The following is a 27,665-nucleotide window of genomic DNA, read 5'->3' as shown; positions in this document are numbered from 1 at the left end:
ACATCAGGAGCTGAGGGGACAGGGCAGTGCACACAGATACATTGGGGTGGAGGAATTGTGCATGCCCCAGGTTCAACCCTCATGCTTTCTTCTGAATGTCTGAAGATGGTTAAAGTTAGAGGGGGAAATAGTGCCTGACAGAGTCAGGACCTGCCAAGGCTTAAACAATGAAGAAACCGCTGACACTGGCTACCATGCTGAGGTCCTCTCTTCAATGGGACGATTAGCCTCATAGAGAGAAGACTAAGAGATGTTGTAGGCACATTTTAAGAAACAACTAACCTTGAGCCAGCAGCAACAGCTTAAAAAAATCATTGAAATAGTGAGAAATCCCAGGACTCTTGACAGTAGTCTGGGAGAGAAGGAACAGTTCCACTACTGGAGGAAGTGATTCACAAGAGTTAGTGGAGAACTCACTGTACAGATCTTAATCAAAACATGAAGGAGAGGAAAGGAGAATGAGGTATAAAACAGAAAGACATAGATAAGGTAAATGTTTGGGTTATTTAAGGCATTTGTGATTCCTCTGGCATTTTGAAGGGAACAGAACTTAGAATTCTAAAACCTCTCCAGTGGAAATTTATAATACTTTGTGTGGCCATATGGCATGTGTAAATATCTCCAGAATGCTGTGGGCTTTGAAATGGGATGAAGAGAGCAAACAGTTTTATTACCATTTTAATGAACACTGATGCTAAAGCTTTAGCTGAAGTTCAGCTATACTTGTGAGTAGACTGCGGGGTCATCCATAAAACATGTCACACTAAAAACCACAGAAGAAGCTCTTTTTACTCCTCCCTTGACCTTCTTGTCACAATTGGTCTCAAACAGATTCTTTTCCAAAAGTATTAAATACTTATTGGGACAACCTTGGTATTTTATTGCCTCTGAACTATCACTCTATTTTTGAGTTGTAAGGAAGCTTCATTAATAGTGAATAATGAACTTGCTCACTAGAAGCCTCAGCACTGCATGGGGAACAGAAATTTCCAGCTTACCTTTGGGTGCCGGGAGACTGTAGAAGAAGTGGGGGTGCTGGTAGCCAGGGGTGTGCAGGGGCCCCTAGATTTACTTTGTCTGCATTTGTGCCTTTAAAAAATTGTTTCTGAGTTGCCCTGTACTTTTTCCACTTCTGTAATTATGGGTCCAAACGGCTCTGTATAAAATTAGGATTTGTTTTCTCCATTCACTATATAATGGGGAATCCAAAAATGTCTATAGAATTTCCCCACTTTGGGGCAAAATTTACAGGCACAAGGGCAGCTCCATGTGGATTAAGCCTACTGAATAGAACCAGGGGCATTATGTGGAAGAAGTTGAAAGGGGTTTCTTTCCTCCAGAAGAGATTTGCTTCTTGTTCTTTCTTAAAAAGGTAAAGGACCCCTGACAGTTAAGTCCAGTTGCAGACGACTCTGGGGGTGTGATGCTCATCTCGCTTTACAGGCTGAGGGAGCCTTTCTTATCTTGTAACAATTAAGAGGTTGGCAAATGATATAAATTATTGCTTGCATATTTTAAAAAAGACATTTCAAGCTTCACCCCAGTTCTTTTTGCATCCTCCACAAAGTTAGGTTGTCCAGAATGCTTTCTGTAGAGCTCTTGATGTTTTTATTCTCTGTCTGTTCTTTTTAATGCAGATCAATATAGGGTTTCTGTTTGTTTTTTAAATGAAACTTTTCAGTTAAAAAAACCTATGACAACTCTCTGCTGCTGTACTTTATCAATCCATCTATCAAGAACTCTTCAGTGCTCCGCAGGTAATATTTTGGACAACCTCAAATATATATATTTGGCAATACTGCACAAGAATGTGTATTTAGGAGAAATGCACATTAAAATGTGTATGCGGGGGGAACTGTAATTTAAGATAGGAAAAATGAGAAACTGAGAGAAACCTACATTGACAGATCCCTCTGTTCCTATACAAAATATTCCTCTGGCTCACATGAACCGCTGAATGGAAAGTGCCTATCCCAGGGGCAAAGACCTCAGGCCAGTTTTAATATCTTTTAATACTATTTAAATATTAGTCACTGCCACATAATGCTGGTTGGGTGGTTTTAGCTCAAGTGGGGTGGTTTTAGTTCCGAGTGCCTCTGTGTGTATTAAGTCTCTTGTTTACTGTGTCCAACATTTATTTTTTATTATTCTTTTGTCTTGGTGTTGGATTAAATGTTGAATCAACTGTAATTTATTGCATTTTTAACCTTGATTTACATGTGGTTTTCTGTACATCACCTGTAGAAATTATTTTATGAGGTGACTTACAAATGTAAATAAAAACAAGCAGCGCCCTCTCCCTCTGCTGCAGAGCTGCAACTTTCCTCCTGACACTGCAGTCAGCCCCATCCTGCGCCTGCTCCTTCCTTGTCATGAAGCTTCACCTTCATATGAAGGCTTTGGAAACATCAGCATTTCTCCTCAGTCTCTTACAGTGATGTAAGAGCTTTCTTATTTGGGCTGCATTGGGGCTTAGCAGTTTAGTTATGCATCTGATTCTAATAGGATTGTAATGGTAACTTTGGCACCTGTTTTACATATTGATTGTTTCCTCCTCCAGGACTTAAAAATGAACACCCCCAAAACCGGGGACGCAGATAATCTTCTATGGACCTGCTACAGGTCCTCTCTATTCAGAAAGTGACATTTACCACCTGTAAGGGATATGGACTTATCGGTGGTTGCCTTCATTTGTACGAGGCAACTACACAAGAGCTGGGTTCACATTCTCCCTCCTAAACATACAGGGACCTATCTCAAGCCCATTTGTTTTTAGGTTGATTGCATTCTTGCACTTTTATGTGTTATTACTTTATACTTGTTTGGATATATATGCTTTCAAATAATATGAGCAATCATGGGAAGGTGGAATAAAACATTTTTCTAAAAAAGAAACAGATAAAAATAGGTGAGTGGATGATTCAATGAAAACAGATGGAACATATATCCTATAACAAGGGTCTGTGGAACAAAAAAAAAATGTAGATGTTAAGAAGGGGACAGAAGTTCAAAGAACTGGAAGAGAGCACAACCTCATTCTTGCTAATTACAAACTATGCAGGACTTGCATAGTTACTGCAGAAGGCCTGAGGTCATGTGCTTTTATATTGACAAATTGAATTCAGTGCTTTAATATATTGTACAGATGTGAAATATTGTTCAAAAGAGCCATGCCAGAATACAATTTTGCAATCACTTAATGTGCATGTCAATATTTTATAGGCAATTTTATTTAACATATTGTACATTTATTTAACATCACTGTACATTTTCAACAGTGAAACTGGAGGTCCTTGAGAGTAATTGTTCTAAAACAATAAGTGCCCCCCCCCCATTTTTGTCTGATGGAGAAACAGCCATCATTTATATTTTTGAAAAGCAGTGCTTTAAAACATTTCATTGCATCAATCAAGGTCAACTTAATCCTAGGCAATCCTAGGGCAGTCAAGTGCACAGAAGATGCAGGTAAAGTTGCAAGAAGAATTCCACTAAAATATGATTAGATAAAATGACTAGGTGAAGTGTGCATCTCTCACTCTGAGGTTGCATAGTGTGCATTATCGTGCCTACCATGTGGCACTGCAAGCAGTGAAGAAAGTGCATGTTGCAGCCTGCATTGGATCTTCAAACAACTAACTGGTGGAGTTTCTACAAGTTCTCCAGAGGCTGCTGATTCCCACTGTGGAGCCCTTGAAGACTGACTGTGACCAGTTGACTGCACATTTTGGGTGGCCACTTATGTCTCTGAGATTCAGTCAGCCTTCACCAGGGACCAAGCCGTTAGGGCAGGCATAGGCAAACTCTGCCCTCCAGATGTTTTGGGACTACAGTTCCCATCATCCCTGACCACTGGTCCTGCTAGCTAGGGATCATGGGAGTTGTAGGCCCAAAACATCTGGAGGGCAGAGTTTGCCTATGACTGATTTAGGGAACGCTTTGCCAACTGAACTTCAGCAGGAGTCATCCCTGTTTTCTTTTAAATGTCTTTTAAAAACTGTACATTGGAACCCAGTTTTCCTTTTTTACTATTTTATTGATGTTTTTACTCTATTTTGATGTTTCTCTGTTCTGCACCTTCGTTATATTTTCTACCAAAGGGTGGTTTATAAATATTTAAATAACAACCAAATTAAAGTTGCTCGACTTTGGAGAGGTCTTGATTCTGCAGTTGCAGTCCTGACTGAAGTGTCCAATGTCATAGCATGTGAAATGGTGTGGGATAATGCTTGAGTTTATACAGTCTGATAAAATGCTTGTCATTTTGTGGCCAACCATGTGCTCTCTTTGTTGGAATTCAGGCTCGGACAGAGGTGTGTGCCTATCTGTTCAGGCACCGGCTGAATTCCTTTGACCTCCCTCCGGCGACTCCCGGCAGGAAAAACAACACGAGGTCCGTTCCGGCGATTTTCCTCAGGCTGTGAGAAAAACACACCAACTGCTTCTCCTCCTTCTCCTCCTCCCTGCATATCCCCAGGGAGGGGAATCAGACACAGACAGAAATGTAACTACATGCTTTATTCCTGTCTATAGCAGTCATATAGTAAAAGATGTCAGCTCTCTTCAACAAAACAGAGAGAAACTCCAAACTCCACCCATGTACATCCTGTACAGGTCATATGACACACACTGAGCTCATATCCTGTGCTCAATAAGGATGGACTGCCCCTTTGTTTCCATGGCAGCAGTCACACACATCCTGTCTGGCTTTACAGCCACTAGCAGCTGTCTGAGCTGTTAGAGCCTTTGCTTGCTGCAGCATTGCTGCTTTAGCATAACATACTCCCCCTAAAGTATCAATGCGTGCTGCGAGCAAAGCGTCATCCAGAGAAGAAAACAAACAGTTGTTATACTTATAACACTCCCCTGTTGTTTCAGTTCCACCCTTGGAACTACCCGCCACTGGTTTTACCAATGTACCTCTCTGGTTGTGTGTCTTCCAAGGAATGAGTGCATCTGCATTGCCTTGGTTAACTACACTCTGTTGTGCCTTTGTCTCTGACTCAGACACAGCTTCAATCTGACCTTGGTCGTTTACAATAGCAACAGCTAGGTTAGCAAACTCTTGTGAATACCTCTTGGGTGGTACACCCTTCGTTGCTCTCTCAGACCTACGTAAGAAGTGCTGCTCTTCTTTGCTTTCTGGTTCAACCTTTGGACTCTTTGGAGAACCAGTACCAATTGTAAACAGTGGTTCATCTTCCTCCTCTTCTGAGGGTCTAGTCATTACGTGAGATATTCTCTCAATGACTGTGACAACTGAGCTGTCTGAACTATCGCTGTCATCAGTACTACTGAACTCAACAAAATCAACATCATCATCATCATCATCAGAATCATCATTACCTGTGGGAAATGTGTGAACACTCACTCGCTCCTGTTCAGGAGCACTCTCTAGAAATTTTGTGAGAATCACCTTACTAGATTCAGACAAAATTACTCTGTAGAGACCCTTTTCATAACCCACAAAAATGCCTCTGGCATTCTTTACTCCACCTGGAGCTTCTGTTCTCACATGAGACCCAAAAACCTTGAAATGGGCAACAGAAGGTTTTCTGTGGAACAGTTTCTCAAAAGGAGAACTTCCCAACTCTTTTGAAAACTTTCTCAACCACGTATAACAAAATGACGTTAGCGACTCAGCCCAGTACTCATGTGGCAGATGTGAACTAAGCAATTGCGCTTCCATTCCCTTTTGCAATTCTTTGTTCACCCTAACACAGACACATCTGTTCCAAGCTTCTTCTGAAGCTGCAATTTTGTGTCTTATCCCTTTCTTCTTCAGGAACCTCTGGAAATCCTGTAAAAGAAAAATTGGCTTCTCATCTGAGCAAAGACAATCTATGTCAGCATCATGCATATTTTTAACCTTGTCACAAAACTCTTTAAACCTTTCTAAGGCTTCTTTAGGTCTCTCCAAAAGATAAATCCAGACAAAACCTGTGAAAGAATCAACACATATTAGGTAATACTTTGCATTGCCTCTAGACGGTGCTAAAGGACCAATCACATCAGCATACACCCGCTGAAATGCCTTGTCGACCCTCGAGGTGACCTGCTTGGTGTTCTTCTTGGCTACACCTGCAAAAGAAATCATGTTAGAATCACAAGAATCACATTTCATGTAATCACTTTGATCAAAAGTCAACAAATATAGTCCATCTTTCTCTTTGGCAGAAAGATACAACTCTCCATCTTTGTAGATCTCGCAGTGTTGATCATCATAGGACAGTTTTAGTCCCTTCTTGGCAATCTGCGAAACGCTGAGCAGATTGTACTTCAACTCTGGAACCAAATAAACATTGTTTATAGTCAAGTTCTGACTTTTAAGATACACAGTCCCAATTCCGGTGGCTTCCAGCTCTTGACCGTTGGCTTGTTGTACAACGAAGCTTTGCTTCTTAAACGACGAAAACAAATCCCTACGATGGGTCATGTGAAATGTCGCTCCCGTGTCTATGATAAAAACGTTCTCCACATCTGGCTTGGTTCCTTTCGACATCAAAGCCTTTGCAGGCTTCGTCTGTGACTTGGCATGACCTCTGCCTGACGCCTCAGACTTCGTGGAGCTGCCCTTGGCTCCCTTGTTCTGACATGGCTTCTTACAGTACCGCTGAAGATGCCCAGTTTGTCCACAATTGAAGCATTGGACAACGTTCAAAGCTACAGCATTTTCTCCAGTAGCTGTAGCAGTGGGGGTATCAGAACTCCGTTCTTGTCTCCCCCTGTCCTTGACTTCCAGGGCGGCAAGTCTGTCATGTTCACAAAGAACCACGGCAAAGACCCTCTCCGAAGTTAGCTGAGCTGCTGGGAGAGACCCCAGCTGACTGGCAACCGTTTTGTAAGTCCGATTCAGGCTGTTGATCACCATGAAGCAAAACACTTCCTCCTGCAGACGGAAATTGCGTTCCACCATCTGTTGACGCAGAAATTTCATTTCCGTCAGGTGCGCTTGAACATCTCCATCAGGCGCAAGCCTCAGGTTGGTCAGCTTCTCAAAATACAGCAACGCTGAAGAACCTGCATCTCTCTGATGTGTCCTTCTCAGCGTGTCCCAAACATCTCTCGCGTGCTGTAAATCCTGTATATGGATAAGCTGAGAATCTGACACGCACAGAATTATAGCAGTTCTGGCCTTCACATCCTGTGACTCCCATGCACGCGTTGGTGCTGCTGGGATGGGGTTCTCAATCCCCCAAACAGTCTCTGATTCTGCAGCAAGGCCTTCATCTTAATAGACCAAGATGCGTAATTGTCACTGGTCAAAAGGGGCGGAGAAGGCAGGGCTCCCCCCTTCTTAGCATCCATTTTGAGTCTTTGCACTGACTCTCAAACACAAGCCTCTAAAATCCAATAGCTGGCTTGTTTACACTCTGTGCACCTGGCAGCTATAACACTGGCCGCTTGGAATGTCGTTTTCAAGAGTTTTGTTTCTAAGGGCCTAGTCAAAACACTTCCAGCCCTTATCTTGAAACTGCCCTGTGTTGCTAAGCAACTGCATTCTTTCCCTTGGAAAGGAAAACCACAGGAATGTTTGGAATGCAGAGTCCTTCTCTCTCGGAGCTGTTTTTCCCAAACGTTGCTCCCTCGAAGCAGAGAATGAATCAATCTGCATTCACACTTTTAAGCCCGAAAATCTCATACCTGAGTTCCGTAGCTTGGCTTTCAGCTTCCTCTGGTGAGCTTCTGGCTGCAGAGAAATAGCCTCTTACTTCAGGCTTCCATGGAGCAATGGAAACAGCAGCTCTGCCACTCTTTCATGCAGACTCCCATGGATCGTAGAAACCATCTGGCTCTTGCTACCACTGTTGGAATTCAGGCTCGGACAGAGGTGTGTGCCTATCTGTTCAGGCACCGGCTGAATTCCTTTGACCTCCCTCCGGCGACTCCCGGCAGGAAAAACAGCACGAGGTCCGTTCCGGCGATTTTCCTCAGGCTGTGAGAAAAACACACCAACTGCTTCTCCTCCTTCTCCTCCTCCCTGCATATCCCCAGGGAGGGGAATCAGACACAGACAGAAATGTAACTACATGCTTTATTCCTGTCTATAGCAGTCATATAGTAAAAGATGTCAGCTCTCTTCAACAAAACAGAGAGAAACTCCAAACTCCACCCATGTACATCCTGTACAGGTCATATGACACACACTGAGCTCATATCCTGTGCTCAATAAGGATGGACTGCCCCTTTGTTTCCATGGCAGCAGTCACACACATCCTGTCTGGCTTTACAGCCACTAGCAGCTGTCTGAGCTGTTAGAGCCTTTGCTTGCTGCAGCATTGCTGCTTTAGCATAACACTCTTGACTTCTGTCCCTCTTGGCTTATTAAATCAAGCAGAGAAAGTGTGACTGGTTAGGTCAAGAATCTGGTTAAGATTTCATTGCATGAGGTGGCGGTCCCTGCCACCTTGAAAATGGCAGTGGTACAACCATTCCTATAAAAGCTGGACTTGGATCAATTACCTTGGACTAACTAGTTACAAACACTGGTGGTGGAGAGGATCATTGCAGGGTGGGGATGCAGGCATTCTTAGATGATACTGCTTATTTAGCCCCAATCCAAACTGAATTTTTTTTTTTAAAGAATTTTTTATTAAGAGTTTTTTAATACAATAAACAGAGAAAAATAGCATAAGCAAAAAGCAAACAAAAAAGAAAACAAGCATAAAATTTGTCATCATATAATGACCAACTTTTCTTCATTTTTGGACTTCCTCACGCCTCTCGCTCCTACTTTCCAAATTTATAAAACTTTGATCAGCAATTTATCTCCTTATTTCCATTCTTATTGTACACATTTCCAATGTTTTGTCCCTAACTTTGAATATTTTTATCTAGATCTTAAATATCTAATTTTACCATATATTTATTCAAAGTTTATTATTCTCATAAACTTCACTCCGTCTCATAGTCCTTTCACCAACCTTTATGGTGCCCTATTATTTTCAAATCCCTCATCCTTCTTAATATTCGTGTAATTTACAATGTTTTTGTAAATAGTCCTTGAATTTCTTCCAATCCTCTTCCACTGCTTCCTCTCCCAGGTCTCGGATTCTGCCAGTCATTTCTGCTAGCTCCATATAGTCCATCAGTTGCATCTGCCATTCCATTCTTCAATCTTGAGTTTTCCAGTGTTTAGCGACAAGTATCCTTGCTGCTGTTGTTGCATACATAAAAAATGTTCGATCATTCTTTAACACCCTCTGGCCAACAATGCCCAAAAGGAAGGCCTCTGGTTTCTTAGGGAAGGTATACTTGAATACCTTTTTCAGCTCATTATATATCATTTCCCAGAAGGCCTTAACCTTGGGGCAAGTCCACCAGAGGTGAAAGAACGTTCCTTCAGTTTCCTTACATTTCCAACACTTATTGTCTGACAGGTGATATATTTTTGCAAGCTTGACTGGGGTCATGTACCACCTATATAACATTTTCATAATATTTTCTTTCAAGGCATTACATGCCGTAAATTTCATACCGGTGGTCCATAACTTTTCCCAGTCAGCAAACATGATATTATACCCAATGTCCTGTGCCCACTTTATCATAGCTGATTTAACCGTTTCATCCTGTGTATTCCACCTCAGCAGCAAGTTATACATTCTTGAAAGTATCTTACTCTTAGGTTCTAACAATTCTGTCTCCAATTTCGATTTTTCCACCTGGAATCCTAACTTTTTATCCAATTTAAAAGCCTCTTTAATCTGAGCGTAATGTAGCCAATCTCGCACTTTATTCTTTAATTTCTCCAAACTCTGCAATCTCCAATTGTCTCAATCCAAACTGAATTTAGGCCTGGTCATGGAACAAGTTCAAATGCAGTGACTTTTTATGGAACCTGTAATTCATGTGTTTCCACACTGTCAACCCTAGTGTCTTTAAAACAATAAAAAATAAAAACTTAATAGAATGGTTGTGATGCCACAAACCATCAATAATAGAGTTGAGGTTCCTCAAGCTATGTGCCTGTGTGTGTTAGCTCAGTGGGAAAAACTTTTCAGGACTGCATCCCTACTGACAATTATTGGCTGCATCCTTATTGAATTATTATTATTTATTTTATTATTTTATCACTTGCTGCAAACATTTAAGTACTTTAAGCAATTATGGCTGTAACCTTTTTTTTTCCTGAAAAAAAGGGGCTATTTGATATTCTTCTTCTAAGAGCATGGTGAAAACATCTACATATTTCCTCACCATTAAGGAGTTCTGGAAAAATAGTAGGATTTCTCCTTTTTATTGCAATAGATACACTATTCATAAATAAATGAATTTATGAAGCACCTGTTGCGTGCAGAAGAACATTATCACCATTGTAGGCAAGACCATCTAGCTATGTTCCACTGACTCATTCAAGTTTATTTTAATATAAACTTTTAAATGTATTTTTTTTTCCAGAATGTGTCATCAAAAATCCGTAGGTAAGTTTGAAGTAAGATTGAAGGCTGTCTTTGTATTACATTGATAAAGGTGACAATTTGTTTAACTTCACTAAAATACTCACTAATTTCATTGCCCAATTCTCCATGTATAAAAAGTATTGTATTGTTTGAATGACAAAATGATACTTTAAACAAAGGATAAATTTTGTAGATGAACAGAAATTACTTAAGTGCTTTTTAGGATCCAGATCCCAGCTTTGGGGCGGGGGAAAATCCCTTCATTTATTATCAGCCAGGTATTTGCTTTCTTGAAGTTCAGATGCTGAAAGTTGCACTGTGGAAGTTATCCTACACATCCTTCTTTTTGTCTGCTTCAATGTGTTACTTACTTAATGAGCCACAATGGGATTCAAAAAAGCCTCACAGGTGCACTTACTTGCTCGGGATGCCTATGTCTTCCTCTTGCCTTGTCCTTTCCAGATTCCCCTGCCTGCATTTTGACTGATCTTTAGAGCAGCTTTTGAATGCCTCGCCTTCAGAGGTTTTGACCTCCTGTAGCAGTAAACATCAGCCCCATTGAGCTTTTCTACCTTTGTTTCTTCTTCACCTTTGCTTGGCCCTAAGTCATCTATATAAATCCTGATCCTGCATTTTTGTAGTGTTCGCGCAAGCCAGTTCTGCAAAGATACACCAAATTGTTTTTCTTTCACTGCTTTTTTTATTTATTATTTCTTGATAAACTGCAACCCCAGTGAAAACAAGCTAAGGTACATTTAGCATTACATATGATGATAGCAATTCTTATGACTATTCGTTATGGCTTATTCAAACCAAGTCAGACCATCGTTCAACCTATTTCGCCACTGTCTATGCTAGTCCTCCAATTTCTCAAAAGTCGTCTTCTCCCACCCAATTGCCTCCTGTTTTTCTGTTTTATTTGCAGGGAACTTCAGAATTTGTTTAGAATTTTGGTGGGTGCAAGGTGAAGTTCATCTTATCACTGTGAGATGTGTGGTTTGTGTTTTCCTTTCTATAAAAAAAATTCACCAACACCTGCCTGCCCTACTGGGTGTACAAAAAGGCCCATGGAAGGAGTTACCTCATAATGTCTTCCACTGAGCTTTAATTGAAACAGCTTTCCATGTATCAATTAAAGCTCGGTGGCAGACATTATGAAGTGCTCTTCCATAGCATGTTTTGCAGACCAGGAAGTTCCAGTAGTTCAGGAGACTCATCCAGCATTGTATTCTGCTGTAAATGCTCCAATGCCAAAATTAGCTTGAGAAATTCTCCTGTTTAAACCAGACTTGGAGGCACAGCAAAACCAAAGAACGATAAACAAATGGAAGTCGGAAATTGTCTCATTCCTCAGAAGGCCCCTATGTAGGTAGGTTGTTGTTTTTTAAGGACAAAGTTGTATAATAAACTTTCACTAGCCGGTTTCGATGGACATTTGGACAATAGATCTAATAATGTGGGAACATGACAAATTATAGTTCTCATTCAGCACAAGACAATAGTTTATTGATTTCCTACACCATTTGCATAGATTTATCTTGTAATAGAAAATGTTCACATTCTTTCTAAATACTTATTGATTATGTGAATTCCCAAATAATTGCCTCATCAGTAGATTAATCTTTCTGGTACTCTAGTTTAATGTATAGTTAATTTCTTTACCATTATCAATTACACAGCTGATTTTGTTTTGCCCAATTAATGAAAATACTCCAGGAACCACATGTGCAGATATTTGCCAAGGTCATTTTAACTGAAAGAAGACCAAGCGGACATTTGTAGAAGCACTGAATAGTAAAAAAACTGACAAATATTGACACATATAAGCATACTAGTAAGGGATGCATTCATTCTTAATGCATGCTTGTAAATGTCACTGCAGGCAGATAACATTGTATCATGAAATCAGTTATGATATTTTATAGAAGATTGATTTATACCAGCAGATGAAGCATCAGATCTGTTTTAATGTTGCTTAAATCTTAAATGCTTAGTTTCTTAGTTTCTAATTACAGTGCTACAACATATTTTCTGCACTGTTTTCTAAAGTAAATTATGGCTTGGATGATTATTCAGTTTACAACCACATAGGAAGAGTTCAGCTACTATGCATATTAATTAAGATTACGAATATATGGAATTCTGCCATTAAACCTTCTCCAGGGGTATAGATTTCTGCAGAATATCTGCAAGCGCCATTAGATTTCAGCTGCTTCCATTTATGCTGCCACAGTTGCTATTTTTGATGTTATGAAGGCTCTGAATATTTCCATGTAGATGTACTTTGATCACCATAACACTAAATCATGGATTTTGTAGTCCACAGTAGTCTCAAAATGCATAATGAATACTGCACAGAGACTGAAGCATGAATGTGAATAAAAATATTGGAGGTTTGCATAGTGTAGCTAGCATTTGTTTAATGCATTAAATAAATCATGAAACTTGTTTATTATTATTATTATTATTATTATTATTATTATTATTATTATTATTAGTCAATCAAAGTCTGTACTAGTCTGATCACAACAGATGCCTACAAATCAAGCCACTCTTTTGAAATCAGTCTGCAAAAGTCTGTGTTCACAAAATATAGCACTTTGAAAGGATTTTAGGGCGCAGTTTTATGGTCCTTAGGTCCTTAGGGACGCGGGTGGCACTGTGGGTAAAACCTCAGTGCCTAGGACTTGCCGATCGTATGGTCAGCAGTTCGAATCCCCACGGCGGGGTGAGCTCCCGTCTTTCGGTCCCAGCTCCTGCCCACCTAGCAGTTCGAAAGCACCCCTAAGTGCAAATAGATAAATAGGTACCGCTTTATAGCGGGAAGGTAAACGGCATTTCTGTGTGCTGCACTGGTGCTGGCTCACCAGAGCAGCTTCATCACGCTGGCCACGTGACCCAGAACTGTCTCCGGACAGCGCTGGCCCTCGGCCTCTTAAGTGAGATGGGCGCACAACCCTAGAGTCGGACACGACTGGCCCGTACGGGCAGGGGTACCATTACCTTTTACCTTTATGGTCCTTGGGAAAGGGTACCAGAAGCCATTGGACATGTAAGCAACCTCCATAAATGAATATGGGAGTTACATCATCCGAGAGGTAGCTTTGACACCAGAGCCTCAATCTTTAACTGCATCAAAGCCCAATGTGAGCTGGGCTAAAAAGGGTACATTGCAGAAGTATAGGAAGTGGCTGTGATTTAAATGATCCTAAGGTCTCCTTTCCTCTGTCCTGCCCCACACTAGGACAGAATTTAGAAATGTATTTCTGAGGATGGAAAATAACACAGTAAATCTAAAATTATCAACCTGCTTCTGTCCCTCTTGCCAGTTCCGAATCTCTCTCTTTGGCGATCAGTCATAGCTGAGTAAGATTGTCTTTCATGTACGTGGTCTTAGCAGTGAGTCTGTAAGTGACTGTGGAAGCCAATTCTGGATTCCACAGTTGGGACATAGGTTTCTGGGCAGGAGTTGATCATGGTGAGGGTTTGCTAAGTGTGCCTTCCTCTTAGGTTTTAAAAGTATGTCAGATCTGAATTTCATGGTTTCTTCATAACTTGATTTGACTGCAAACTGTGGTATATGCTTCTTATATATTTGAACTAAGGTGTTTGTCTCTTTTAGTTAGTGGATTGTAAAAATAAAATAAAGCTGGGCGGTATTCAGCTACTCAGAGAACACCCACTGAAATTAATAGACCTAACTTAGAAATGTTGATTAATTTAAATGTGTCTACTCTGCATAAAATTTAGTTGATACTATCCATTTAATTAACAATGCATTGATTGCAAAAAATAGAAAGAAAAAGGAAATGAAAAACTACTTTTATGAAACACCAGCACCACTGATCTGCACTTTAGCCATCAAGTAAATGGCTCTCTACATAGTGCTTTCAGCTGTATGGCCATGCAAAATGCAGATATGTTCCAATCCTTATTTTCAAGAAAACAGAAATAATCATTCCAAGATAGCTGCAGAAACAATATTCTATGGCCATGTTTCCATATCATATCAAAACAAAACTTTTAGGAAAATTAAAACAAAATGTGAGGTCCAAATCACCATAACCAGTGAATGTCTTACATGCTAATAGGACATCAAGATTACCCTCTCATTAATACCAACCTTTGTCACAATGGCCTGATGGAACCCCAATACAGATTTGGATCAGCTCTAATATCTCAGTCACAGACTGGTTGTTGTGATATGGTCTCCATCAGAGCGCCATAAGGCACTTGGCACTCAATGCAATCCAGCCCTGATCCCTCAGCTGCAGAGTTCTAAACAGCAGATGGGGCAGGTGGACCACTGTGAAGTCTGTGCAGGAAGGAAGGCCAGTTCAGCTGAAGACATTGATATTACAAGTACCTATTTTCAGGAAAGAGGGTTTTCTCCTAGACTCCTGATTTGGCGGTAGAATGTCAAATCTGGAGCATGAGAAATGAAGCAGATCTTAATAAAGTAATGCAACATACTGAATTAAGCCAATAAATATTGACTTTCCATCAGATTTGCTCAATACAGGGAATGCCTACCAAATGTCTAGCGCCATGTTGTACCACAAATAGCCTTTGACACACCATTTAGAGGAAACATCAGCTGTCTCTTCCAAAGCCCCATGAGTGATATTTCTCCATTGACTTTTTTCCAAAAAGACAATTTGGTCTATAGCCCCATCACTTTTATGACAGAATATGCCGTGCTATGGCATGAACGATGGAACCAACCTTCCTCTCCTGTGTTATTACTCTAGCATTATTATTTAGCTGGCTTTGAGCCTGTCTGTTTTTAAGCTACTACATCATTGATCATGTGGGTCAAGCTGTTACAGAAATGGCAGGAGAGATCTGCAGTAAATGATCATCCTAGAGGTTATACACAGACTTTTACATGACTGCAGGGGATGCTGAGAATTATTAAAAGGCTACAGCTGTCACATTAGCCCACCAAATGCACTCCTATCCTAGAAGCCACAGCCAACCCAAGGACTAATGACTGGTTGTACGACTTGACTGAGGCCTTTTCTATTATATTGACATCATACGTCCTGTATCATAAAAGCCAATCTCATGGACTTTATCATATTTTAGTGTCACATTCTAGAATGTACAAGAAATGAGAATTACGCAGCTAGAAAAAGGCTGGACTGAAAATGAAAGAAAATATGGGAAGGGTGAATGACATCCAGCAAGGTTGTTAAAGGATGGCTAAAGTCTGCTTCGCCAAAGAAACTAGAGCCATGAAGGATGGTGGGCAAGTTAATCCTCTACTCAAGCAGTAACTCTGAAAACATACATTTATTTTTACATATTAGATGTAAAATGCTATTATTCATTGCTATTGGGAAAGCTAAAGAGTTACACTTCCTGGCACTACCACAATATTGGGTAAACTTTCCCCTGAAATTGGATGGAGAAGCCTATCCCTTACTTCATACAATGTTTCATCCAAATCAGTCATAGTACATGAGGTATGGCACCACCATTGAACTGCCCTCCCAACTCCTGTACATATTCTGTGCCTATTGCCACTGCCAATTCCAGTGCTTCCCTTTCCCTCATTGCTGCCCTGCCCCATTCCAGTCCCAGAAAGAAGCAGTGTTGCCACAGCCGGGAAAATGACAATTCAGTAGTGGTGTGCCACTTTGGGCAGCACTACTGATTCAACTGATTCAAATGCCTTTTAATTTTTCTGTGGTTTTATTTAAGAACCACTATCCCACTTAAAGAGGTAGGCTTCATAATCCGATCTCTCCTCATCCTCTCCACAATTAAATCTCCATCTCCTTGCAAAGCCCAATCAGGTCTGGGTGGTGTTCAACACCAACACAAGCAGCCAGGTTTATTATTATTATTATTGGTGCTGCTGCTGCTCTTACTACTTATTACTAAAATGGTTTCTAAGTGGTTTACAGATATAACACCTGTTAAAAAAATACGACCACACCTAATTAAAATACAGTATAAGGCCAGTTCGACAAAACATTAAAACAAAAACCAATAATTCAAATGTACAATAAACAAGCCCATTAAAATAACATAACAAATAAAACAGTTAAAACAGGAAGCTAATAGAAGGCAGAAACCAATTCACATGCATAGCTGTAGCAATGCTATGGGATTTGAGTGTTTACCATATTCTATTTACGGCCCATTCCATAAACACTTATTACACCAAAATCAGTTGAGGGCCCATGGATTCTATTAATTTATCTATTTTGCAATATTTTTTGGAGTCCAGAAATTCCAGGTGTTTGCATTTTTCCTTAGAATTTATTTGCAGTGTTTGCCATCCATACTAATACCATCCATACTAATAATTATGTCTATAATTTGTTTTGTTTGAATATTATTGTAGGCATCAATCTGAGGAGCTGATAAAGACATAATAACTATATATATATATATATATATATATATATATATATATATATCACTTTAAAATCTCCTAAAATAATCTTCCCGCTTTCAGCACTGACCCCTTTTTTTAATACACAGACATCAAACCTCAAGTTGACTATTTGCTAATCAATAGGTTCTACTACATTGTACAACTGTATTGTTAAAAGTTCATTATTATTAGACTTTGTTTTCACAGTCTCCTTACTATGTTCCTGAAAGACCTATAGTTTGGACATGGTTTAATGGTTTATAAAATGGTACATCAAACAGATGACTCAACCTTTTGAAGATAATATTTTTCAGGACAGGTTTGCCTCATAGAGTTTGTTTCATCCATGAGAACAGAACAGTGTGGTCAGATCAAGGTGGTAATAAAGAGAAAGCAAAGATAGGTGCCCTTATGAAGTTGGCTTGCATGAAACAAAATAAAAAGTTACAACAGCTTTAAAAGAAAAATACTCTGCTCAAATAAAAAAGTCCCACTAAGTTTTCAACAAGTTTCATACTACAGCTACATATGCTTTAACTGTCTCAATTGTTTAAGCTTAGAATTAAAACAAAAAACCCCCCCAAACCCTAATATAGTTATAAAGTTAGATACAATTCATGTCTGGAGTTGTTTTCTACTTTTCACATCATGCTCATTCCTCATAAATAGGTTTGGGCTTGAAAACAGGGGGGAAAGACAGAAGCAGTGGTTGATGTTGCTCACAGGCTGGAGCCCTGCTCACCCTGTTCATGAGCATTTAATCAGGTGATTAACTTTTGCTTGTCAGAATATCCCTAGCTTGGGGTGGGTGGGGGGCTCATTTCTGACTTAGTATGGGTTGACAGAATGGGAAAAGACACCATTTAATAAATTTCATCTATCAATTTATGCACATTTTTAGCCTTTCACCGTGCGGTCCCAGTGTGGGTTTCATATAGTTAGAGATATTGGAGAATTCCAATGAAAACAAGAAACAAAACCTGGACTGAAAAAGCTTGAGTATACCTGCCACCGCCATCTTGAGCATCTTGCCTAAGAAGGGAGAGGAACTAGCTAATATATGTTTTAAAACTACAGAGTTCAATCCAAGGAATGGGGGTAGGCAAGAACTTTGAAAATGGTATAAGTGCAATTTATTCTGAGCAAAAGGCCAAACTTATTGTAAATGGTATGGTTATGGATGAAATTCCAATAGAGAAAGGGACACGACAGGGATGCCCAATTTCCCCTCTATTGTTTATATCGGTACTGGAGGTTTTCCTTAACATGATTAGAAGAGACCAGCTGGTTAAAGGTATACAGGTCGGAACTAAACATTATAAGCTAAGAGCATTTGCAGATGACCTAGTTTTGACACTACAACAGCCAGAAACTAGTACAAAAAGAGTTTTGGAACTTATTGAAATATTTGGTCAGGTAGCAGGTTTTAAATTGAATAAACACAAGACAAAGGTGTTGGAAAAAAATCTCACGGTGGGGGAAAAAGATAGTTTTCAAAGAGAAACGGGTTTGGAAATTACTAAAAAGGTAAAATATCTGGGGGTGAACTTAACATCTAAGAATGTGAATCTATTTAAAGATAATTATGAGAAATGCTGGGCTGAAGTGAAGAAAGATTTCGATATATGGTCAAGATTGAGACTTTCCTTGTTAGGCCGAATTGCTGTAATTAAGATGAATGTATTGCCGAGATTGTTGTTTTTGTTCCAGACATTGCAAATTTTAGATAAGATGGACTGTTTCAAGAAGTGGCAGAAAGATATATCTAAATTTATCTGGCAGGGCAAAAAACCCAGAATTAAATTCAAGATTTTGACTGATGCAAAGGATAGAGGGGGCTTTGCCCTGCCGGACTTAAAACTTTATTATGAAGCAGCAGCTTTTTGCTGGCTGAAACCATGGCTACTTCTTGAGAATACAGACATTCTGGACCTGGAAGGTTATGATAATAGTTTTGGTTGGCATGCATATTTATGGTATGACAAGGTAAAGGTACATAGAAATTTTAAAAATCATATTATTAGGAAAGCATTGTATAATGTATGGAATCGATATAAAGATTTGTTTGAAAGTAAAACCCCCAGGTGGCTGTCACCAATGGAAGCTAAGGCGGTAAAAAGATTGAACATGGATACAGACTGGCCAAAATATTGTGAAATTGTAGAATATGATGGTGAAAAGCTGAAACTACAGAGTTTCGAGAAATTGAAACCTAAAGTCCGAGACTGGTTACATTATTACCAGATTAATGAAACTTTTAAGCAGGACAGAAAACTAGGATTTCAGAAGGAGAGGTCAAAGTTAGAAACAGAATTGCTAGAACCCAATACTAAGAATTTGTCTAGAATGTATAATCTGCTGCTAAAATGGAACACACAAGATGAAACGGTTAAATCAGCCATGATTAAGTGGGCACAAGATATTGGTCATGATATTATGTTTGCTGACTGGGAGCAGTTATGGACCACAGGTATTAAATTTACGGCATGTAGTGCCCTGAAAGAGAACATAATGAAAATGATCTATAGGTGGTACATGACCCCAGCCAAGCTTGCAAAGATATATCATTTGCCCAATAACAATTGCTGGAAGTGTAATGAATGTGAAGGAACTTTTTATCACCTTTGGTGGACCTGCCCAAAGATTAAGGCCTACTGGGAAATGATCTATAATGAAATTAAGAAAATCCTTAAGTGGACATTTGTAAAGAAACCGGAGGCTTTTCTCTTGGGCATGGTCGGCCAATTGGTACCAAAGAAAGATAGGACCTTTTTTATGTACGCAACAACAGCAGCAAGAATCCTTTTGGCGAAGTATTGGAAGACTAAAGAACTACCTACTCTGGAAGAATGGCAGACCAAGGTGACTGAATTTATGGGACTGGCAGAGATGACCGGCAGAATCCGTGACCAGAAGAAAGAGACAGTGGAGGAGGACTGGAAAAAATTTAAAATCTATCTTAAAAATTGTTGTAAAATTTCGGAATGTTAAGATGTCAGGGGATTGGACACTAAGAATTACAGCTATAAATCGAAATTTATAAAGCAGAAACTCTTTTTAAAGAGAATTAAATATAAAAATGGGATGAAGAATTGCTAAAAATTTTGAAATTTGGATGCAGTGAAGGGGAGGTTTGGGGAAGTCGCATTATGTTTGTTTTGTTTTTTCTTTATGTTGTAAAATCAATAAAAATTATTATAAAAAAAAAAATAAAACTACAGAGTTCAGGGAGAGGGTGCACAGCCACCTCTTTAAGGGCCAATGGTACCAGTTCCCTCCCACAACAAGACATTTCCAACTCACTAGACTCAACCAGCTGACCCCTTCCGGCTCACTCTTGTGAACCACTGTGAGCAAGGTTCAAGAGGACAAGTGGTTAGCTGGAGCCCTTCAAGTGGTTTGTCCACATCAATAGGCCTTAACCATTAGAATCCCCATTATATATTTTAATTTGTCTTGTTCCCCGCACTTTATGTTTAGACGCTAAAACCACTGGCCAAAGCACAGGGCCCACAAAGCCCTTTAGTTGCATGTGCTGAATCCCTCACACATGGAAAAATCTCCTTTCCTTATATGAGAGAGGTAAACATTTTGTACATGCACAGGCATTTCCCAGTGGATATATTACGTATGTGTTTCCCTTGTGTAGAAGATAATTGGAAATTCTTTTGTGTATAAGACTCATTGGCTGTGAACAAGGGGCTTTAATGCATGCAATGATTCTGGCGCCCACAATAATTTCCTATTATCTTCTACACAAGGGAAACACATAGTGTATACAAAGGGAAATGACTGTGCAAGTGTACAATATTTCCCACTGGTGTTCACCTTGCCCTCCCTAAATGGTGCCTCTGGGTGTTTTTGGAAAAGGTTGGTAAGACTCCTATTATCAACAGGCATGCACAATTGAATTGATTAGCTAAAGATGGAATAAATTATTTAAGGGCTCTGTGATCCAGTGGCCCCTATGAACAGAAAGTCCTTAACTAAATTACTCAACATTTACTATATTAATTCAATTTCCTGTGTCTGTTAGTGGTTGATAATAGGAATCTGATCACTCTCCTTCAAAGATGCCCAGAGGCACCATTTAGGGAGGGCAAGGTGGGTAACAATGTTATTATTCCTAAATAGCACTTACATTTCTTTCCAAATTACTGGTATTCTACACTTGGTAAATATAAAACAATACAGTGGTATTTGTACTGGCTTTGTTCAGAAACAAGGCACAATTCCATTTACTTCAAAGAGGGGTGACGGATTATCTCATATAGTTATAATTACACATTAAAAAATACACAGCTAATGATTTAAAAAGGAATCACACTTTTAAAACTAAATATTGAATATATTCAGGACTGGATTTCTAAACCTTTCTATAAATCTTATCACAAATTTCCATTATTGGTATCTGCTAGAATTGGGAGGGAAGTCATTTTTGCTCAAATTTTAATGAAAAACCACCTAATTTGCATGCTGTGACCAATATGTGCACCTATATACAGCTATCCTTCAAAATCCGTACTTCTTTGAATTTTGTGATGCTGTCCTTTAACCAATGTATACAAAAATGTGCCATGTGCACACACATGTGCACATGCGAAAATAACACAAGAAAATGCATATGAATGCTGACATATGTAATTATCCATATATTTCAAATTGCTGTAGAAATGTGAAGAACTGATTTTAAGATTGGAAAGATGAGAAAGAGAGAAACTGCAATCAGAGGTGGTGCCAAGCCTAGGGGGCACTGCAAGGCATCACAACTATGACATAGTATAGTGACTTGAGCAGAATTGAAGACAAGGTGGAGCGAGGCACCTCTCACAAGGTGCTGCTAAAATTAGAAAATCTAAAGTCTGCCCTTGCTGCAACTGGGAGTTGTGTCCTTAGTTATAGTAACCTAAATATGTGATAACTGTATCTATCCTGCCAGGTAAGTATGTCTGTGCAAGAATCACATGAAAAAAAATTTGGATGCAAGACGTGGGTAGCACTGTGGGTTAAACCACAGAGCCTAGGACTTGCTGATCAGAAGGTTGGCGGTTCGAATTCCCACGACGGGGTGAGCTCCTGTTGCTCGGTCCCTGCTCCTGCCGACCTAGCAGTTCAAAAGCACGTCAAAGTGCAAGTAGATAAATAGGTACCACTCCGGCGGGAAGGTAAATGGCATTTCCGTGCACTGCTCTGGTTCGCCAGAAGCGGCTTAGTCATGCTGGCCACATGACCCGGAAACTGTATACCGGCTCCCTCGGCTAATAAAGCGAGATGAGTGCCGCAACCCCAGAGTTGTCCACGACTGGACCTAATGGTCAGGGGTCCCTTTACCTTTACTCTGGAGTTTGATCACAAAGCTACATGTAAAAATATTCAAGATTGGTGTGGAAAAATAAAAGTGATTGTAAAAAAGAAAAAGTCTCAAAAACACTTTCCTTGAAAAGGGGTAACACTTTCAAGCATCTAAAAAAAGAAACATCTGTTTCTATATAGTTAATTGGGGGGGGGGCAGAGATCAACTCAATACTGGTTTTAAAACTTCATTCTCAAGGACACAGATGCCAGATTTCACTGAACTAGATACTTCTCATACATAAAATAAATCCACATGCACAGTTCCCCGATACACTAAAAAACAACAACCAAACATGCTGATACTAAATTTTGAGTTCTGGTATTATATAGTACTACAGTTACCAATATTTCTTCTAACCCTGGATGAGTCAGTTGTACATCACTAATATAGTAACAGAGCAGCATATATCCCAAACCACTTTTATGGGTCTTATATTCAAACAAAAACCTTTAAGACTGAAATGCATCAGTGTTGCCAGAATATCACAATATGTGAAAGCATTTCTTTGCTTATACACAATGCTAGGTTTTCTGCTAACACTTATTAGATATTGGGTATTGTGGACAGAAATGCATTAAGGTAATTCCATCTGGCTGCATGCCTAAGCCTTGCAAATTTAGTGATGCAAATAAAGTGAAAATACCATTGGCAAAAGTTTCCTCTCACCTTACACCACTTCAAGTGCATGAACATATGAAACTGTTTTATAACAAGCTGGACTGTTGGACTGTGTAGCCTGTTTGAAAGGAACTTTCCAAGAATCAAACATGGGGCTTTCTAACCCCACAAGCTGAGATCCTTTCACGGGGAGCAACAGAAAACTGAGGCTTGGGACCTCTTAGTTGCAAAGTATGTACTGAGCTATGGTCCTTCCCCCAAAGGCAATGGTTTTTGGTAGTCATATTCAGATGCAGGTATTAATTTGGGTTGTGATCTAGCTAAAGTTAGTTGTAACTGAGTCCTAATGAAATCGGAGGATGTCTATCTTGTCCAACAGCTTCAGTACATCACCTGACTTTAGCTGGGCTAGGCGAAGATTATAATTCCTCCCAGTAGCTTTGTACCATCTGCTGTTGGTAGCTGATCTCAGTATTATGGCTGACTCAACCTGTTTCAGTAGAATGGCTTCCAAGGTCATAATCCCAGCATAATGATACAGGTCATAGCTTTTGATTAGCATTCAGTACACCCCACTGCACATGTCTTAGGGTAGATATTTAACTTTATAATTGGGTATCCTCAGCATTGTTTAATGCTAATGTGACATTTTGCCATGAAATATTGAGCAACTATATAGATCTATTAAAGAGGATACTTGGAAAACATATATTGACATTCACAAGATCTACATTTTGGGAAAAATAGTAAGAATAGCAAAGTATATAGGAGCAGAAAGACTAAGAAATCATTCAGGCTAAACACAATATATTAGGAGCAAATATGTCCTGTCCATATGTTCCAGCAATTTGTCTACTGTGAATTTTGCCATCAAATGACGGTGCAGTGTATTCTATATGGCATGTGTCTGCATTAAGGAAATCTTATTCCTTTTTGAGTTAGGAACCTCATGTGCCTTCTTTCCTGGAGTCCCAGTTCCCAAAACATTTTGTTGCCAGTCAGTTAAGGGACATTCTATTTCTATTGGATGGATGTGAATCATGTTTAGGGTCTCCAGTTTGCTCACCTCCTACGAAGGCAGAGGCAAACAGATGGACTCAGTTATGTGACTGGCAAAGGTACATCTTGAGAGTACAAGAAGGTCAGATAATAAATAATCATTGAACGAGACTGTTGACATTTGATTTGTGTAGATCAGATTGGAACTGGATTTTTGAAAAATGATACAGAAGCAATATTGTACTGCATTCATTTTAAAATCTTGTTGTCAAGCGGTATCTTACCAGGCAATTAGACAGGTTGTTAAATCCAACTGCTTCAAGGTTTGTTTTGTATGTGCAGTTTTGCTTTCCATTAGAGGCTGAAGGAGGAGAAAAGGAAGAGAAAAGTGAGCTGTTAATAACGGTAATGGCAATAACACCAGCCATTTTATATTGCTTCACACCAGGCTTATGAGGTACATTAAGAGCAGCTGTACCAGAAAAATACTTACAAACCACAAATGTGGAGAGAACATGCTGTTACCATATTCATTAGACATAATTCTATTCTACAAGAGTACACACAGGCAACAGGGCAACAGAAGCTGCAGAAGGCTTTGAATGCATTGTTTCAACTGAGAAGCCAATATGGCCCCACATTACTTATGAACCAGGAGAAGCAGCGCAACATAAAAGATTTCAGACTATCCAAAATGCTGAAGTAAATCATGGTTTGTTCTGAAAAACAGAACGTAAATATAAATGGAACATTAGAATACCTGAGACAGGCAAGGCTGGAGGAGAAGCCTAACATCATCAGTGAAACCTTGTCAGTAAAACGGGGGGAAATTGGCAGATTGTGTGATGTGTTCTGTTTTCACAATTTGCTGCCCTACTTTGCTGGAGGAGGGCTTGTAAACCAGTCCAAACCCTCAGGTTGGTTAAGGTTGTTGGGTTTCTTCTGGCTCATTGTCTTTAATTGTTTTAATTGGTGGGGGAGGGGGAGGGTGAAGAGTGCTAACACACAAATTGGGTCCAAGTTTTCAGTGAGGCAGGAATGCTCACCTCATCCCTGGGGCAGGTAAATAAAAGCTGTTTTCCCAAGCCATTCAAAACAACCTCATTAGCCCCTCAGTCACCAAACAAACTCCCCCTTTACTTACTGATCCAGTAGTAGTGGGGCTAGAAGCAGTGCGAAATTAGAGAAGGGGTGCCTCTTGCTCCTGAACAGCAAACTAGGAGAAAAGAACTAATGGTTCTTAGGACTTGTAGCCCTTGGTAAGTCTACCAGTCCCAAGGGCTACAACATCCCCCCACCCCTCAGAATGTCCAAACAAACGAGAGATGGCCATTATTTTCCCCTTTCCTGCCCCATCCTGGTAAGTAAACAGAAGAAGGCAAGGCATGTTAGGAAAAATGGTGGGAGGGATAAAGTAGTAGTTTTAATTTACAGAAGATAGGCACAAGTAGCTCTGTTGTGGTTTAAGTGCAGCATTGGTGGAACTTTGGCAGCAGTGTTATTTTGTACCTACAGGTGTAGGTACAAGCCAAGAAGCGAGCCTAGGGACTGTAGGTTTTTATGCAGAGGTTGGATGGCCATCTGTTATGGATGCTTTAGTTGAGTTCCTGCATTTGGACTAGATGACTCTTGGGTCCCTTTCAACTCTACGATTCTGCGATTCTACTTCATAGGATTGCTGTGACTATGTAGTTAGAAGTCACCACAGGCAATGTCTTATTGTGTGCATAGAAGAAATTCCACAACCACATTTCTTTCAAGTGGGGAAAATTGTCAAACGAGGCTCCGGGAGTTCTGAATGAGCTTTTTGTCCATGCTCATTTGTGCCTGACCAGTCCCAGATTAAAATGCGCATCTGTAGACATTTAATTTTGGCTGTATTTCTTACATGTGCGTATATACTAATTGTGTTTCAACACTCTCCAGGTGGCATACCTTTTCATGCATACTGAAGAGATGGGGTTTACAAAATTCAGATAAAGGGAAGTGGATTATACTCTAACAGATGAATAAATAATGAGCTTAATGCATAGGAGCCATTTGCTTCAAAGTTTTCCGTCTTCTTTCATTAAGTGGAAACATAGTTTTAGTTCATGCATACTAAAGTAGCAGCAGAAACATTTCTCTGCAGGACAAAGGCACATAACAATCAAAGCTAACCAAAGGGCTAAACACTAATTATGCCACAGAGCTAGCAGCTGAGTGTTAGGAATTATTTAAACAAATAGTATTTTAAATAACAAATGGAAGCAATTTTTTAAAAGTTGTTTTGGAGGGGAAAATGCAGAAGTGATTGCTTTGCTAGGAAGTAACTGTCAGATAATCAGGAGCTTATCATCTCCAGGGAACAGAATATACTGTGAAGAATCTGACTTGAATTTACCCTTTATTGGTTGTTTGATAGGAACTGAAAATTGGAAATAAATAAACTAAGCCCATCCCTAGTTAAAGTTAATTATATTTAGTACAAATCACAGCACAAATAAAAGAAATGCTCATTGCCCCAGAAAACAGCCAGTCAGGCTACACCACATTTTATACTTACTGTTTTGATAGTGTACTAGTGGATAGCCTTCAAAGGCTGGTACACCTTGAAAGATAGTGCTTTTTAAAAATAAAATTAAAAAATCCCACACAAATAAATCAAATCACAGGATAAAAGAATAGAATTGTTGAAAGGGACCCCAAGGATCATCTAGTCCAAATCCCTGCAATAGAGGGATGACACTGCTTCAGAGCTGAACAGTTCTTACTGTCAGAAAGTTCTTCCTAATGTTTAACCAGAATTGCTTTTCTTATAAATTGAATCCATTCTGGGTAGCACAGTTGGTTAGAGCATAGTGCTGATAAGGCCAAGGTTGCAGGTTTGATCCCCATATGGAACAGCTGCATATTCCTGCATTGCAGGGGGTTGGACTGAGGATGATCCTCAACTCTGCAATTCTATGATTCTATGAGTCCGACCCTCAAAGAACTCATAGAATGAATAACAGAATGATGCAATGCCAGTGTTCCTAGAGATAGCATCTTTTTTTTACCTAAACAGGTTTAACAATGCCAGGACTGATGCCAGGTTTTAGGGAGGGCTGGCAAAGTACCGTCTGTGAGGCCCCCAAGTTGCTGTGACCTTCGTGGATTTACTGGAAGATGGATGACAGAAAAAACAGGACCAGCGCAGATCATCCATGACCACTAGTTCTGTTAGCTAGGGGTGATGGGAGTTGTAGTGCCGAAACAGCTGGAGGGCCGAGTTTGCCTATGCCTGAACAATAACATTCATAATCTCTTACCACTGACCATACTGGCAGGGGCTGATGAAAATTGTTGCCCATCATCTGGAGGGTACCACATTGGTTATCCCTGGATTAAACAAACAGATTTTTTGCTTTGTAGTGATTTGGCACTTTTCCCAGCACTGGGGAAAAAGCAATCTTAAAACGACCTATCTAGCTGAGTACAATTGCTTTTTTTGGGTCAGACGGGCTCCTTTAAATAGGTTCAGGTAGGTAGAGTTGATGGACTTTCATGCAGCTCAGTGTGGTGTTTTCCATGGTTCTAGATTCAGGTATGCTAATCATATGCATACTATCCCTTGCTTTTTCCTGTAGGACTAATTGCAGTCGTTAACAGTCGTCAACAGGTTTACCATACCCATTGAGTCAATCACCCATCTCCTACTACCCTCCTGAGAAAAACCTCACCCCAGCCTCCCACTTTATATAAGGGTCTGGTGACTTCTGTTTCAGTGTATCTGAAGAAGTGTGCATGCACACGAAAACTTACACCAAGAACAAACTTAGTTGGTCTTTAAGGTGCTACTGGACAATTTTTTTGTTCCCTTTAAATAGGATTTCCCTTTCTACATCAGCCTTATGAAGACCTCTGAAAGGACACAGCAAACAGGAGA

At 39.8% G+C, this 27,665-nt stretch overlaps 1 long non-coding RNA gene across 1 annotated transcript; it reads left to right on the top strand.

Moving 5' to 3' along the window:
- The first annotated feature begins 233 nt into the window (after positions 1-233).
- LOC309340270 lies at positions 234-26,922 on the top strand. Its single transcript, XR_014155914.1, has 3 exons — positions 234-489; positions 1,638-1,757; positions 26,805-26,922. It is a non-coding gene; the product is annotated as an uncharacterized lncRNA (long non-coding RNA).
- The last annotated feature ends 743 nt before the right edge of the window (positions 26,923-27,665 follow it).

Source organism: Podarcis erhardii (genome assembly GCF_964252035.2).
Source record: "Podarcis erhardii genome assembly, chromosome: 4".
NCBI classification, from domain to species: Eukaryota; Metazoa; Chordata; class Lepidosauria; order Squamata; family Lacertidae; genus Podarcis; species Podarcis erhardii.
This window is presented reverse-complemented; position numbering and strand designations above follow the sequence as displayed.